At 37.5% G+C, this 16527-nt stretch overlaps 1 long non-coding RNA gene across 1 annotated transcript; it reads right to left on the bottom strand.

Annotated features, from left to right (window-relative positions):
• Positions 1-674: 674 nt before the first annotated feature.
• On the bottom strand, positions 675-16025 carry LOC118016564. Its single transcript, XR_004680861.1, has 3 exons — positions 15451-16025; positions 4972-5096; positions 675-768 (listed from the first exon to the last, which is right to left on the bottom strand). It is a non-coding gene; the product is annotated as an uncharacterized LOC118016564 (long non-coding RNA).
• Positions 16026-16527: the final 502 nt, after the last annotated feature.

The raw sequence follows: 16527 nt of genomic DNA, 5'->3' as shown, positions 1-16527 counted from the left end.
GTGTAGAACCGACCACACTATAACATGGTTGGTTACGAATGTATCTTTCTCACTATCATTTGAGCTTCCTGGGTGCAAAGACTGTACTTATTTAGTTTTATTTTATCTGTGCTTGACATAGCTGGCCCTTGTATTTTGGGGCAAATAATAAAACCCATTAGACTTACTTTAAAATGTATAATTTTCCTCTTAAATTTTTAGGTAAGATTTTATTAGACGATGAAATAGTTGCTTTTAAACATCTTTTTTTTAGAGATGGGGGAGGGGCAGAGGGAGAGGGACGGAGAATCCTAAGCAGGCTCTACGTCCAGCATGGAGCCCTAAGTGGGGTTCCATTTCACGACCCTGAAATCATGACCTGAGCCAAAATCAAGAGTCTGACACTTGACCAACTGAGCCACCCAAGCACCTGCTTTTAAACATCTTTTAATTAGTATGTTCTAAGCCACCTACTCTACTTAAAAGAAAGGGCAGGTAAATCGTAACATCACCTGTTTGAAGGCAACCCCATGACTGATGAATGGTAGGCTCTTACATAGTGAAATAAACTTAGCGCTATTCAATTTCAGACACGAGGATACAAATATCAACCATGTGGAGAGCTTTTTCAATTGCACACCACAGACTCTGATAGACAATTCCAGGCACTTTCCCTTTCAGAACCCTCCAGAGTCAGGAAGTGACATCTACCTCTCAGGTGAGCTAGAATCAAAATACATCAGAAGGGTGATAAAGGTGAGAATCCCAAATGAATATTATTTTCTCCATCTGCAAGAAATATGTAAATATTAATTATTTCATAGGACTATTCCAAGAATGAATGGTCACCCAAAATAAATTATTAAACCTACTATCATTATCATTATCTTAATCCCTAAACCAGCTCTGTGCCAGGGTAATGGCAACATTTTCTGAAATGGATCAGATTATCCTTGCTCAGTCTACTGTAATCATTTCAGATGTCAGGCCTTAAGAAGACCCCTGCCTAGATGATTTCTATTTTTAAGTCACCCAAAGAAAATGAAGTTACTTACACAGCAATCTAAAAACTTAGTCAGCAACCCATCATTCTTGTGGCTAAGATACCAAACTGGCAAATAATCTATTCAGTGATGTGGCTCAAATGGTTTCATAGTCCGAAACGTTTTATTTATATAAAACTTCTGGCTCATTTATTGTGGTCAATAATCTGAAAATTGTTTTCTGAATGGCCAGTAACTTCGTATGATATTGTTAAAAGGGACAGCAAAAATGCACTTTAGGAGAAAGTACACACAAATTATCTGTTATACAGAGAAAATTTAAAAAAAGTCAATAATTTGGTGAATAAAGCTAAATCCCATTACAAAAATATAGGTGTCACACTACTAAAAAAATATTTATGCCTCCAGAATCCACCAGCCAAGAGGGGGATTATTCACTGATAGAATTTTATTTTTTAATACTTCCTCCCCAGAATAGACATAGGTCAAATTCCCTTGAATTTAAAAAGTAAAAGCCATTATTTCATAAAATAGTACCTCAAAAGAAAAGCACACATGAGTTTATAAGCATTCCCCTGGCATCCAGTAAGAACGTATCTCACATCTTCACAAATCTCTGTACCACTGAGTAGCTGAGCCACTGACTTTTAGTGTTATAGGCTCCACAAAACAAAGACATAAAAAGCCATTATTTGCTACAACCCAAATGAAAAATACCCCACCTATATTTAGATAATCTCAATTCCATTTATGAAAAGAAAAAAGTTTTATGGCTTAAAAACTTAAACATATTTGATTATTGAAGCCTCATGACAGTAAGAGTTTCTGAACAAAATAATTCAGTGCTATCTGGTAATATGGGCATAATACAATCTTCTGGGTATTAGATAAAGCCAGGAGCTGTGGATCCTGATTTCGGCAGTGTGAGTCACCAGGCAAATGTGGTGCAAGCTAGCTCTACCTTAGCTTTCCTCATACATATTAAGGAGCCCATGACTACACCATAACTCAATATTCATCAAATGTATTACAGAGCTGAGGCTGCCAGATTTTCATTTCCTACTGTCTAGACAACCAGTCTACACACTGCATTATGAAGCCTCCACAGAGTATAATTCCCCAAAGATTTCTTAAAGCTCCTGGTGGTGTTAACTATGCCAGACACTCTCATTCTATTGCCTTTCTATGGTACTGTTTGCGTCCAGAAAGACAGAATATAGGATTCCTTGGGAGGAAAAAAAAGAAAGACTCGGTCATTCTTTAACTTTTAAAATCAATAAAGCCTTAATGACCAAGCACCCACTCCCAGCCTACAAGCCTCCTGATGGCTTTTAAACTGTGTTCAGCAGTCAGGCTGCAAGGTTTTCAGAAGAGAAAACACTGATTTTCATGAAATACAGAGCGCACAAAATATTTCGTGAGAGAGAAACTCCTGGAATTAAAATGAACATTTTTTTAATAGATTATTACATACTCTTCAATGTACTGACATGGCTAAACAAAATGTTTTATAAAAAAATAAAATAACCTTGTCTTCAGTTTTAACACCAAAGTGAGGAGTTACATATAATCACTCTTAAACCAAAACTAGAAGAAATGGGTGAAACCTGAGCATAACCAAAGGATGACAGTCAGCCAAATTCAGGGAGGGCTTCCAAAAACGGGTTTAAAATTAGAATATAACTTAACAGCCAGGTGCAAAAACCAACATGGGATCAAAAGTCAGAGAAAGAAAGTGGTCAGAAAGAATCCAGGCAATTAGTCAAAAAAAAAAACAAAAAACAAACACTAAGAGCTCAGTAAGTGTGCAGTAAGACACTTAAATATGTGAACAACAGACTGACATCAGGAGAGCTTCTAAAACTACTAGGGCAGGTTATATGTAAATTAATAGTTTGTGTAGGCCTTCCTACAAAACTGTGATCATACATGGGCAGCAATCTATTTTTTTTTTCTAAATCCTTATTTAAAACCTACAGTTCCTGAAACATAGTATGTTCACAAGAAGTTTGTGGAAGATACTGAATGAGAGGAGGGAAAAACGGCAGATATAATCACAAAATGATTGATACCTGACTTGGCTCTCTTGATAAGATCTAGAGCTTCTGAGTAAACCTTAGGCTACACCCTAAAAAGAGGAGATAGGTAGGAGTGCATGGCAGAAATGAAACAGAAATCCATCGGGACGCCTGGGTGGCTCAGTTGGTTGAGCGACTGCCTTCGGCTCAGGTCATGATCCTGGAGTTCTGGGATCGAGTCCCGCATCGGGCTCCCTGCTCGGCAGGGAGTCTGCTTCTCCCTCTGACCCTCCCCCCTCTCATGCTCTCTCTCTATCTCATTCTCTCTCAAATAAACAAATAAAATCTTTAAAAAAAAAGAAACAGAAATCCATCAACTTACAGTACGTAGATCCTGATAGGAGTTTTTCCATGTAAAAAGCACAGGTTGCTGGGCTTATGGGACATACAGTACACCAGCTCTTTAAAGCATTCCACAGGCTGGCTCCCTACACATCGATCACATCAACAATCACAAAATATTTTCTAGTTTTCAGTACTTATGTCTCTAGGGTATGCATTTTTTTGTTAAACTCATCCCAAAATATTTCATGTTGTAGGATGCTATTGTAAATGTGATTATTTTGTTCATTTTATTTTTTTAGTTGTTTATTGCCCACGTATAGAAATACAACTTAATATTTCATTCACTTAAATGTGTTAAGACTTGTTTTGTGGCCCAGAGTATGGTCTATCTTGGTGCATGTTTCATGCCTGCTTGAAAAGCATTTAGGTTCTGCTGTTGAGTGGAGTGCTTTACATATATCAACTAAGTCAGGTTGGTTCATGACAGTGTCATGACAGGTTCATGACAGTGTCATTCAAATATTCTTTTCTCCCTAATAACTTATAGATTACTTTTCTATCATTTTCTAGGATGAGGATGTTGAATCTAACTGTAATTGTTCATTTGTCTATGTTTCTTTTCACTTCTGTCAATAGATGTTTCATGTATTTTGAAACACCTATTTTTAGGTTGTTATATATATGTAGGATTTTTAGGTTTTGATAAATTGACTCATCACTATGACATGTCTCTATCTCTGCTAATACCCCTTGTCATGAAATTTACTATGATAATAACAGAGCAAGTCCAGGTTAAGTTTAACGTTCACATGGTGACTCTCCATCTTTTCAACTCATCTCTGTATTTATATTTACATTAATTCTTTGAAAGTATATAGTTATATCTAGACTTATCTACTCTTACGTTTGCTGCCTTAAAACTGGAGAGTTTATACTATTTATATTTATAATATTTATTAATGTGGTTGGCTTAAATCTACAATCTTGCTATTTTCTAAATTTTATATTTGTTCTCTCTTCCTTATTTTTCTCTTTTTTTGCCTTTTGGATTACTTGAGTGTTAGTATCTCATTTAATGTCTGCTTTCGGTTTATTACCTATACTTCTTCTAATTTTTTAATAGTTTCTCTAGGGTTTACAATAGGTACTTTTCACTTTTCATGGTTGGAGGTAAAGAATATGATCATTATCTTGACTATGGTGATGGTTTCATGGTGTGTGTTTGTGTCAAAAGTTATCAAACTTATTTAAAATAGCTTAAAATGTTTGATTCATTGCATGTCAATTATATGTCACTAAATCTGTCGTTAAAAAAAAAAAGAGGAGAAAGAACATTAGGGGAATTGGCACTAGTATTTTAATAAGGTTTTTAAGTCCACTGCATAGTAAAAAGTGTGGTACGAGACAAAATCCTGCCCAGTATAATAATGTATACCAAGTAATATTCTTCAGTTTTTCTTCTGTCTGGGAAATTGGAACATATTGTTTGTTAAAATCCAAGACAACTCTTGAAACATCTAAAGTCATTTTTGAAGTCCCTCTAGCTATCTTACCCACAGAGGTAATTTGGAAGAAAAAGAAAATGACCAAAATTTCATAATTTGAAAGAGCCAAAAAAATCAAACCTTCAGCTGTGAGTATTCCATTCCAAAATGTGCTCTTATCTACATTAGATTCATCTGTTCCATTTTGTTCTCTTATATTTCCTCAATTTTGCTTCTCAAGATAGGTTGGCAATTTTTTTTTTTTCCTGTAAAGGGCGATAGAGTAAATATTTTAGGGTTTGCAGATTACATTCAATCTCTGTCTCCTATCTTTCTTTGTTTTTCTTTTTTATAATGCCTTCAAAATGTGAAAACAATTCTTACCTGGAGGGCTGAACATAAGCCACAGTCTGCAAACCCCCGCTTTAAAATAAATTGCTTCTGACATCATTTGAGACCTTATCAATTGCTGTGGACCACAAGCACTCCAATGGCAGAGACACAGTAACTGGGTATGTTAGTATACATTCAACATGTTTCCTTCTTATATTTCACCTCAGTATGTATGAGGAGAATATTCAAAACTTTATGCATCTAATTCAGTTGGCACAGAGTGAGAATTGACATGTTAACATTTTAATGGCTTTCTTGAATTCTAGGCTTGGCTAGTAAGTATTTTAAGTTAACGGAAACCTTGAAAAACTTTGAACTAAGCTAAGTAAATCAACTGTTTTGTACTTGCAAAAATACTTTAAACTAAATGGAAATATTTAATCCGTATAGCTTTCTCCTAAGTTAAAAATTCATTATTTCCCAAATAAAAGCCAATATAAATGTTATACAATAATGCGTCTTTTTTTTTATTTTTTGGAAACTACATGATTTCTTAAATTTGCATTAAAGGCATATTTGGAAAGGTGAGCAAAAATATATACAACAATTATTTCCATAAAGCACATATTCTTAAAACTGTGTATCATTTTGTTTGAGAGAATGTTTCAGCATTATTATTCACATTTTCATCAGATGTTTATTGAGCATCTAACTTTTCTACTTAGAATACACAATGGAAAACAAGATAATCATGGTCCTTACCAGGATGGAGTCTATTGCCTATGAGATTGAAAGGTGATAAAAAGGAAATAGACAAAATAATTACAAACTATTCAAAGTGAAGAAAGTAAACAGAACAACTTGGGGTAGACAGAACAGCCTCCAATATGAAAGTGTTTAGCGAGGAGCTAAAGGTCGAAGAAAATGCAAAATTTTGGAGGCAAGTAGGCCAAGAACCCCATGGCTGAGGACAGCCAGTGAAAAGATATTATATGGAAGTAGTCTAATGTGTTAAGGATTTATCAACAAGTCAGTTGTGTGAGGTGGTGACCATGAGCCAGTGGCGTGAAATAAGGCTGAGGAGATGGTTGGGAATAAGACTCATACTGCTACTTGGAGAAAAGACTGGAGGAGAAAATAGTAGAAGCAGAAATACCAGTAAAGAATCAATACGGCCCCTTCCCCCAAGAAAAGATATTCGTCAGCTGAGAAATGATAGTGGTTTAGAATAGATTGGTGGCAGAGGGATGAAAAAGGGTGAATGGACATGGAGATGTAGATCAAAAGGAAGGCTAAATACCACGGTTAATTTACACATCTGTAGGAATGATCCAATAGAAAGAGGAAAAGTAATGAGGCAAAAACAAGAAGAAATAAAGATTCAAAGCCCGTTAGAACTTAAACTACACTGTTTTATGAGTATGTGTTTTTAGAATAATAAAAATGAGGGGGAAAGGTATTAGTTTTTTAAAATCCCACAAAACCATAAAGTCATCCTATTCTTAAAGTTTTCACTCATTAATCATAAATATTCACCATGTGCCAGGCCATATGCTAGATACTGAGAATACAAATATGGAGATATATGTATCTTGACATCTGTGAGCTTATACTTCTGACACTACTTAGTCATCTCCAGTGTAAATATTTAAGCTTCTTCCTCTGTATTTTCAGCTGTAGTTTAGCCCAGCAAAGAAACATCTTAAAACTGTGCAAGGACTTTTCTTCTTCCTCTTCCTTTCCTTGCTTGAATAATTCACTTATCAAACCATTAAGTGAAGCAGAACAGGGTCTACCTGGACCAGGGGGTGGGGATGCTGTGGTAGCTCACAGCAGGATGCTAGAAGAGAAGCAAGATGACAGACATGGGAGTAAGGGTGGGGCTGGGGAGAAGAGGCTAGGTAGCTAGAAAAGGGAGAGGGGGTTTATCCAGGCATCAAGAGGAGGCTATCCAGACATGGGATTAAGGGTATCTAGGCATTAGGGAAGCCCAGTGTGTGGAAGCCCAGTGAAGGAAGTCAGATCTTAAGCAGGATGGAGACAGAATCCACACCTGAGTGCGTCTTGCTGCAGGGCTTTAGAGCCGAGTAGGGTAAGGAAGGTATCCACACAAGGGCCAGCCCTGTGTGGGGGGTCAGAGCCAATGCTGAGTAAGGAGGGCTGACTCCATTCCAGAGTCAGCCCAGCAGGTGGTGTCTGAAAGGGTAAGGAAGGAGTCCCTGTATGGGGGGAGGAGAGGAGGAGGAGGGGGGAGAGATTCAGAGCTTAAATGGGACAAGCAATGTGTCTATGTGGGCAGGCAGTCTGGTACAAGGAATCAGAGCCTCAGAGGAGGAGGGAAGGCATCCAAGAGACAATACAGCTCAATGCACTGGGAACAAAAATTAGGCTTAAAGTTACCTGTCCAGTAGGGTTCAGAGAGCATCTACATGGGAAAGGAGGGGCCATGGAGAGGGGTGGTAAGTTACATACACAGAAATTGACTAAGTATATATTGATAGTAAAGGGAGCCAGGATTCTCATTATCAGAGAAGAAATTGAGAAAAAAAAAAAAAACAGAATAAACCCTGAGGCATTGAACTGGAATCAGAAACATCAGTGTGAACTCATGATACACAACGTTTCTAGATCAAAAGAAACATGGGACACCTGGGTGGCTCAGTTGGTTAAGCATCTGCCTTCGGCTCAGGTCATGATCCCAGGGTCTTGGGATCGAAGCCTGCAATGGGCTCCCTGCTCAGCGGGGAAGTCTGCTTCTACCACTTGCCTCTGCCCCAGCCCCTCCCCCTGCTTGTGCTTCCTCTCTCAAATAAATAAAATCTTTAAAAAAGAGAGCATACATATAAAAGTATGTATAAATGGACAGATAAATGTATATAAACTACTCCAGCTCTGTCTACTCAGAGAGTCTGAAAGTAGCAACACCCTGATGAAGTAATAAGCACATCTATCATCTAGAGTGTGGCTTCTGAATGTATTCTCCTCTAAAAGAACTCAGGTTCCTTGAAGATATAGCTAATTCCACTAATGGATCAGGAAAAATACAAAACAAACTTGGAATCCACTGCTGTACCAGAAAACAAAGAAGTGCTGAAAGAAAGACAAAAGTATGTAAGGATACAAAAACCAATTTTAAAGGGCTTCTAGTGGCCAGGACAGCAATCACGTAAGTATCACTTAAAAAAACTTTGGATTATAAATCACTTATTAAAATGCCATTATCTATACTGACATAAACAAAAAATACATAAATTTAAAGTCTGAAGAGGAAAGAGACACTTATAGTTTCAAAATACCTTCCCCAAAAATTTCATCTTGTTTTAAAAGGATGGAAAACCTTTACAATAGAGAAGTCAGACAAATATCCCCTTCATGAATGATCAAGCACTACTATTTTCAGTAATAGGACAAACCAAATTAGGTACCATCTGGTAGGTTAAAATAAGAAGAGCAAAGCATCATTTCTGTGATATTCCTACAAAAGGTACATAACCTAAATCAAATCAGGAAGAAACATCAGAAACACACAAATTAAGTAACATTCTAAAAAAGAACAAACAACAAACTGGCCTATATAATCTTAAAAAGTGTCAAAGTCATAAAAGACAAAGAAATGCTGAGAAAATATTCCAGACCGAAGAAAACTAAAGACACATTACAACTAAATGCAGCACTTGATTCTAAACTGGATCCTTTTTGCAATAAGTAATTTCTACTGAAAAAAAAAAAAAAAAAAAAAAACACTGAAATTTGAATGGAGTATATAGGTTGGATGACAGAAATCAATCAGTATAAATTTCCCTGATTTGAATGATAATATTGTGGGTATGGAGGAGCATTCTGGATGGTCAACTTTCATATATTTCAGGAAATAAATGTTTTTGTACAACTTTTCTGTTTCAAAATACAAAAAAATTAAATAATAGTACATATGTAGTGCTGAGGTTATGATTTCAGTCTTATCATCCCAAAACTATACATGTACTATTTTAATTTTAAGTTTACAAATAAAACAGCCTATTTTAATAATGATCCCTCTGTTCTCTCATTCAGTTAATTCATTTATTCATGCACACTGTCATTCCTTATTCATGCAGCAATTTAACAACTACGCTATGCCAGATATAGAGTGAGATGTTCTCACATCTTACATACATTCTTCCTTGAATCATCATAATATCTCTACAAGGTATGAATTATTACTATAATTTGCATATGGAAATAACATTCAGGCAGTTACTTTGAGCAAGGCCAAATACAATACAGAACAGCCTGAGTGTAAGTCCAACCCTTAGAGATGCCACTCACCTGTTAACACTCGACTCAAAGGCATTTAAAGACAAATCCTTAATCCTTTTGATTAAATGGCCAGTTAAGGGGCGCCTGGGTGGCTCAGTTGGTTAAGCGACTGCCTTCGGCTCAGGTCATGATCCTGGAGTCCCAGGATCGAGTCCCGCATCGGGCTCTCTGCTCGGCAGGGAGTCTGCTTCTCCCTCTGACCCTCCCCCCTCTCATGTGCTCTCTCTCTCTCATTCTCTCTCTCAAATAAATAAATAAAATCTTTAAAAAAAAATGGCCAGTTAATAATTATGGTATTATGTAAACATACCTTAAAACCACAGCCCCATTATATACACTCTTACCACTTTTATCCAACACAGTACTGGAAGTCCTAGCCATAGCAATCTCCCAAGAAAAAAAAAAAGTATCCAAATTGGTAAACAAGTAAAACTGTCACTATTTGCAAATGACATGATACTACACATGAAAAACCCTAAAGGCTCCAGCAAAAATCTAGTAGAACTAAAAAATAATTCAGTAAAGACACATAATAAAAAGTTAATATACAAAAATCTATTGCATTTCTTATACTAATAACAAAGTACAGAAACAAAAATTAAGGAAGCAATCTCATTTACAGTTGCATCAAAAAAATAAAATACCTAGAAATAAGGTTAAGGATCTGTACTCTGAAAACTCCAAGACACTGATGAAAAACATTGAACAAGACACAAATGTAAAGATACTCCATGCTCCTGGATTGGAATGATTAATATTGTTAAAATGTCCATACTACCTAAGGAAGCTACAGATTCTGTGTAATCTGGCAAGGATGTGAAAAAAGGGTACACTTATGCACAGTTGGTGGGAATGTAACTTGGTGTAGCTAATCTGGAAAACAGTGGAGCTTCCTCAAAAAATTAAAAATAGAAATACCATATGATCCAGAAATTCCACGTGTGGATATTTACTGGAAGAAAACCAAAACACTTATTTGAAAAGATATATGCATGCATACGTTTAGTGCAGCCTTATTTACAATTGGCAAGATATGAAAGCAACCTAAGTGTCCATTCACAGATGAATGAGTAAGAAAGATGTGCTATACATACACAATGTAGTATTATTTAGCCATATAAGAGAATGAAATCCTGCCATTCACAACAACATGGGTTGTTAACAGAGGGTATAATGCTAAGTGAAATATGCCAGAAAGAGAAAGACAAATACCATATGGTTCCACTTATCTGTGGAATCTAAAAAACAAAACAAACAACAACAAAAACAGAAACAGATTTATAAGTGCAGAAAACAAACTGGTGGTTGCCAGAGGGAAGGGAGTGGTGGTATGGGTAAAAGAGGTGAAGGGCATTAAGAGGCACAACTGGGGCGCCTGGGTGGCTCAGTCCTTAAACATCTACCTTTGGCTCAGGTCATGATCCTGGAGTCCCAGGACCAAGTCCCGCATCGGGCTCCCTGCTCATCGGGAGTCTGCTTCTCCCTCTCCCACTCCCCCCTGCTTGTGTATCCTCTCTCGCTGTCTCTCTGTCAAATAAATAAATAAAATCTTAAAAAAACACTCTAGTTTGAAAATAGTCAAGAAGATGAAAAATACAGAATAGGGAACATGGTCAATAAGACTGTAATAACTTTGTATGGCAACAGATAGTAACTACACTTATCACAGTGAGCATTTCATAATGTATTTAATTGCTGAATCACTATTTTGTATGCCTGAAACTAATATAATATCGTATGGTCAAGTATATTTCAATTAAAAAAATAAGTCCTGGGGACATAATAGACACTTTGGTGACTACAGTTAACAATACTGTATTGTACATTTAAAAGTTGCTAAGAGAGTAGATTGCTTTTTAAATCTCCTTCACCTATTTTACCCATCCTCCATTCACCTCCCCTCTGATAATCATCAGTTTGTTCACTAAAAAGTCTATTTTTTGGTTTGTCTCTTCTTTTTTCCTTTGTTCATTTTTTGTTTGTTTCTTAAACTTCACATATAAGTGAAATCATACGCTATTTGTCTTTCTCTGACCGGCTTATTTCATTTAGCATTACACGCTCTAGATCCATCCATGTTGTTGTAAACGGCAAGATTTCATTCTTTTTAATGGCTGGATAGATTTCCATTGTGTGTGTGTATGTATATATATATATATATATATATATATATATATATATATATACCACATCTTCTTTATTCATTCATCAATCAATGGACACTTGGGCTGCTTCCATATTTTGCCTATTGTAGATAATACTGCAATAAACACAAGGATGCATATATACTTTTAAATTGGTGTTTCTGTATTCTTTGGGTAAATACTCAGTAGAGTGATCACTGGATCATAGGGTAGTTCTATTTTTAATGTTGTGAGGAACCTCCATACTGTTTTCCACAGTGGCTGCACCAGTTTGCATCCCCATCAATAGTGCACAAGGGTTCCTTTTCCTTACCATCCTTGCCAACACTTGTTGTTTCTAGCCATTCTGACAGGTATGAGGGCTAAGAGTGTAGATTTTAAATGCTCTTCTCAGAAAAAAAATTAAAAATTTAAAAGAGAAGTTCTCATCAGAATGAAAAAAACCAGTTTGTAACCATGTAAGCTGATTTATGTTAATTAAACTTATTGTGGTAATCACTTTGCAATATATACATATAGCATATCACTATGCTGTATACTTTAAACTCACACAATGTTGTATATCAATTATATTTCAATAAAAATGGAAAAAAAAATTCCAGGATGGAGAGTGGGGGACAGAGCACTGTTATTTTTCTTCACTCAGTATCACTGCTTTACAGTAACTCCTAACAAAGAAATAGAAACATGAAATAAAAATATTAACAAGGGAAAACATATTACTAAGTGAAAGAAGTCAACCTGATAATGTTACACACTGTATAATACCAACTCTATGACACTGTGAAAACGGCAAAGCTGTGGAGAGAGTACAAAAATCTGTGGCTGTCAGCGACAGCGGGATGAACAGGGAGAACAATGAGGGGCTGTAGGGCAGATACTGTAATGATGGACACATGTCCTTACTCATTTGCCCAAAGCCATAAAACAGACAACACCAGGAGGGAACCCTAATGTAAATGATGGACTTTGGGTGATAATGATGTGTCGATGTCGATTTACTAACTGTAACAAATGTACTACTCCAGGGGCGCCTGGGTGGCTCAGCTGGTCAAGCGTCTGCCTTCGGCTCAGGTCATGATCCCAGGATCCCAGGATCGAGGCCCGCATCAGGCCCGTGCTCAGCCGGGAGCCTGTTTCTCCTTCTCCCTCTGCCTGCCGCTCCCCCTGCTTGTGCTCTCTCTCTCTCTTGCTCTCTGACAAATAAATAAACAAAATCTTAAAAAAAAAAAAAAAAAAAACAATGTACCACTCCAGTGGGGGATGTAGATCATGAGAAGGCTATGCATGTGTGGGGATAGGCAATATATAGGCCATCTCCTTCCACCCACTTCTGCTGTGAAACCAATACTTCTGTAAAATAAAGTCTAAAAAAAGGGGGGGCGGTGACCAAGGACCCAGCCCTGAGCTTCCATGAGGTCACTCAAGAATTTCAATCCTGATATTTTGGCCCCATAACTGCTACTAGCTGGTAAGTTCCAACAATTCTGAAACTACTGCTATTATGAACCAGGCAAAGGCACCTACAGAGATGACAAGATTCCCAACTAACTTCCCAGGAAAATGAGGAGAGGATCAGGATGGCACTGTGAGCCAAAGGAGGCTGAGCTGCAGCCCATAAATGTCCTTCATCACTTTTCCCTTCTCCTCGGAGAAAGAAATTATTCGGACATCATCTTGTTTTCAGGAGACAGAAGGGGCTGCTTACCATTGCAACCCCTGAGAATGACTGATTTCCCAGGGAGTCTGAACAGCAGGGAAAACCAGTGAGGGAGGGCTGCTCAGCTCAGGGAAAGAAGGCACAGATGGGGGGCCTGGGGCTGAGGGTGGAATGTTGAGTGGGGTATGAAGAGCTCCCTCCCTGGCGACCCACTGACCTTCAATAAATAAGCCAAAGAGATCAAGGTACAATCGGCATTTGAGTTCATAGGGAAGCGAACAAGAGACAAAGAATGGTACCCATCTGCCCTTGGGTTGGAGGGTGTAGGAAGGTATCAGACCTGCACAGTTAAACCCTGTGGTTACAGGCCTCATCTTCCCACACCTCCAAGAGCCAAGAAAGTCTCAAAGGTCCTTGGGTTATATAAAAAGTGGTCCATACACACCACATATTACCATAGCAATACATATTAAATGGAGGGTGAGGCTAGGAGAGAAGCAGAGAATCAAGTTTGCTCATTCAAACATGAAGTGAAATTCAAAAAAAAATTTTCAGCTTTTCTAACTGTGAAGAATTTTTGAAATTTTCCTCACCTGTAATATGTACCATGAAATTATTGAACATAACTGAATAATATTGATATACCTATACATTATATATATACACACTATCACAGATACTAACTTATTTTTACACATGTGAATGTATACATACCCATATGCAGATTATATACTGAGAGAGAAATAGGTAATGAAGTCTTATTTTATGATGAATTAGGTTATACAAGGAAGAGTGAAAAGCTCTTGGAAACACTGCAGAGAAGTGCCATGTCATAAAATACAGACCTGCCCTCCTCCAATATTTACAAAACAAGAAAGATTCCTAAGTAAGGAATAACACATCATTTATTTGATTGAGGACCACATGAAGTTGGCTGACATCTTTGTACCTTTAAAGACAGGAATGGCACTTACAATGGTGGATTTATAAGTAGATGTGATCCTCAGAACCGAGGTGGGCTCTAACACAGAATAATCCCAACTCCCATCACTCACTCACCCATTAAGGAAGCTAAGGAGAGAAGATCTGTAGTACCTAAATTATAATCATTTTCTTTTCATGGGGAAAGTATGGAGATGTAGATTCACATGACTGTGTGTTCGTGCATATAGATTGTGCCACAAATTAAAGTGCAGACTATAAAAACCCATGAAAAAAAAAAAAAACTTTTAAAAATACACCAGGAGGAACACTGGTAAGAGAAGGAATTTTACCCTACCAGTCACTTCAACAAATAATTACTTTCTGCCAATCCGTTATTGCATGCCAAGTACATGAAAAGCCTCTTCCTGATAGAGGAGAAAAAAATTAATTGGGGTGGGAGGAGCTAACTAAAAGAAAAAAGCTCTACTTTAAAAAAAATACATCTTAACTCTGCTTTATCATATTTATAAATTATACTAGATTTTCAAACCCATAGAACTTTTATTAATGCAAAAAAAAACCCCAGAAATTCTGAAGATTCATTAGGCATTACTACAAATAAAAAAAAATCTGTGGGGCGCCATAGGGCTTCACGCCCAGCAGGGAGTCAGACTAAGGATTTCTCTCCCTTTTCTTCTGCCCCTCCCCCCACTTGCAAGCTCTCTCTCTAAAATCAATCAATCAATCAATCAATAATCTGCAAGAAAAACCACATCAGAAAATTGAAAGCACAGGAAGTGGGTTAAATAGTGGGTTAAGGAAGATTAGATCGAGCATGTCTGAGTACAGAACTGACGAACAAAGGAAGTTCATTGCCAAACATGTATTTGTATACATGTAATGTAACATCCCTACCACCCATGCAGGCTGCTACACTGGAAATACACCTCTTTGAAATTTAACTATAGAAACAAAAACCGTATTCCCTATCAGAAAACAGATCAAAAAAAACCCAACCAACCAACAAACAAAAAACCCATCATAACCCCAATTTGGACTGTTCTGTGAAATCTGATCCATTCCCTTCTCCTTCCCCTGCAGGCCCACAGAGCGATCCCCCGTGCAACTCTGTGTGGCAGCAAGTGACGTAACAGACCCATATACATTCTCCAAAGGGCGGCAGGATGGTTATTAAATCACTGCTGAGTCACATCTATGTTCATCTTCTAGAAGTGCAGAGACAGGTGCTCTGGCCGGTACCTGTGTGTAAGCTGTTGGCTCCAGCTCAGTAACTGCACAGAAGCCAAATCCATCTTGCTTCGTGCGGAGATTATCAGGATAAAGGAAAGTGCTGCCGCAGGTACGCATACACACATCTGAAACCTAATGCAGGCGGGGCCCTCTCTAGCCCTTGAAAGCAAGGTCCGAGTGCTGGGAAACTGTAGAAAAAGCCTCATCTACTTTCTGCTACAATCTGAGAATCAGCCTCTGTTTCCAATGTCTACAGTTCCACATGCGTTTCTCTTTCATGCTGCGGTGTTTGATTCATTCCAAATATGGGTGTCCATGAAGTTCTTGAAAAGAGCATAATGAGTTTTAGTAAATTTCACCAGCAATGAGAAAGTATGGAGGAAGTGGGCCGATGGTGCCTTCACTGTGAACACATACATTTCTGTCTCATCCGCCTCTTCACGATACCCTTCTCCCACTTAGAAGTCAAGCAAAAATTCTTGTCACCTAGAGAACAGATTCATTTTCTTCTCCATAATGCTGGTATTATCTGACACACAGTTTCATATTGATTCAGAGTCTATCTTAAATGGGCTTATCAAGAAATCACTCTCAAATAAATACAATGTGCACTGTAGGAGAAATTCTTATAAATAGAACATTCTCAACCTTATTATCTGCAATATAGAGATGTAAAAGTCACAGGTACTCAGTACAAGTATAAAAATCTATACATGTATGCCAATCACCGGGCATTTACTGGAAAACCAAGTGATCTCACAGGGGGCTGAGAGAGTCAAGGAAGAAGTTTAACCCGTGACTTCTGCCTCCAATATGCCTACTGATACGTTGGAGTGACAGATCTGGCCCCAGGTTTGGTGGGCTGCTTTTCCTGTTCTATTTATTCCCTTGTGTAGCTAAATTTACTCAGCCTTTCACTTCCAAAAATATCAGACTACATGACCCAAGAACATTCTGTCTGGACAACACCTGTTTGTAAATATTGTTAAAGCAGGGCTGAGCTCATATATTAAAAGAAAACCTACTAATAGCTGTGATGCTCAGATGCCCCCTTTGATATTCAAGTGTTTATAAAATATGGTTCCA

The sequence above is a fragment of the Mirounga leonina genome, unplaced genomic scaffold, assembly GCF_011800145.1.
Source record: "Mirounga leonina isolate KUSES-001 unplaced genomic scaffold, KU_Mleo_1.0 Mir_168, whole genome shotgun sequence".
Lineage (NCBI taxonomy): Eukaryota > Metazoa > Chordata > Mammalia > Carnivora > Phocidae > Mirounga > Mirounga leonina.
This window is presented reverse-complemented; position numbering and strand designations above follow the sequence as displayed.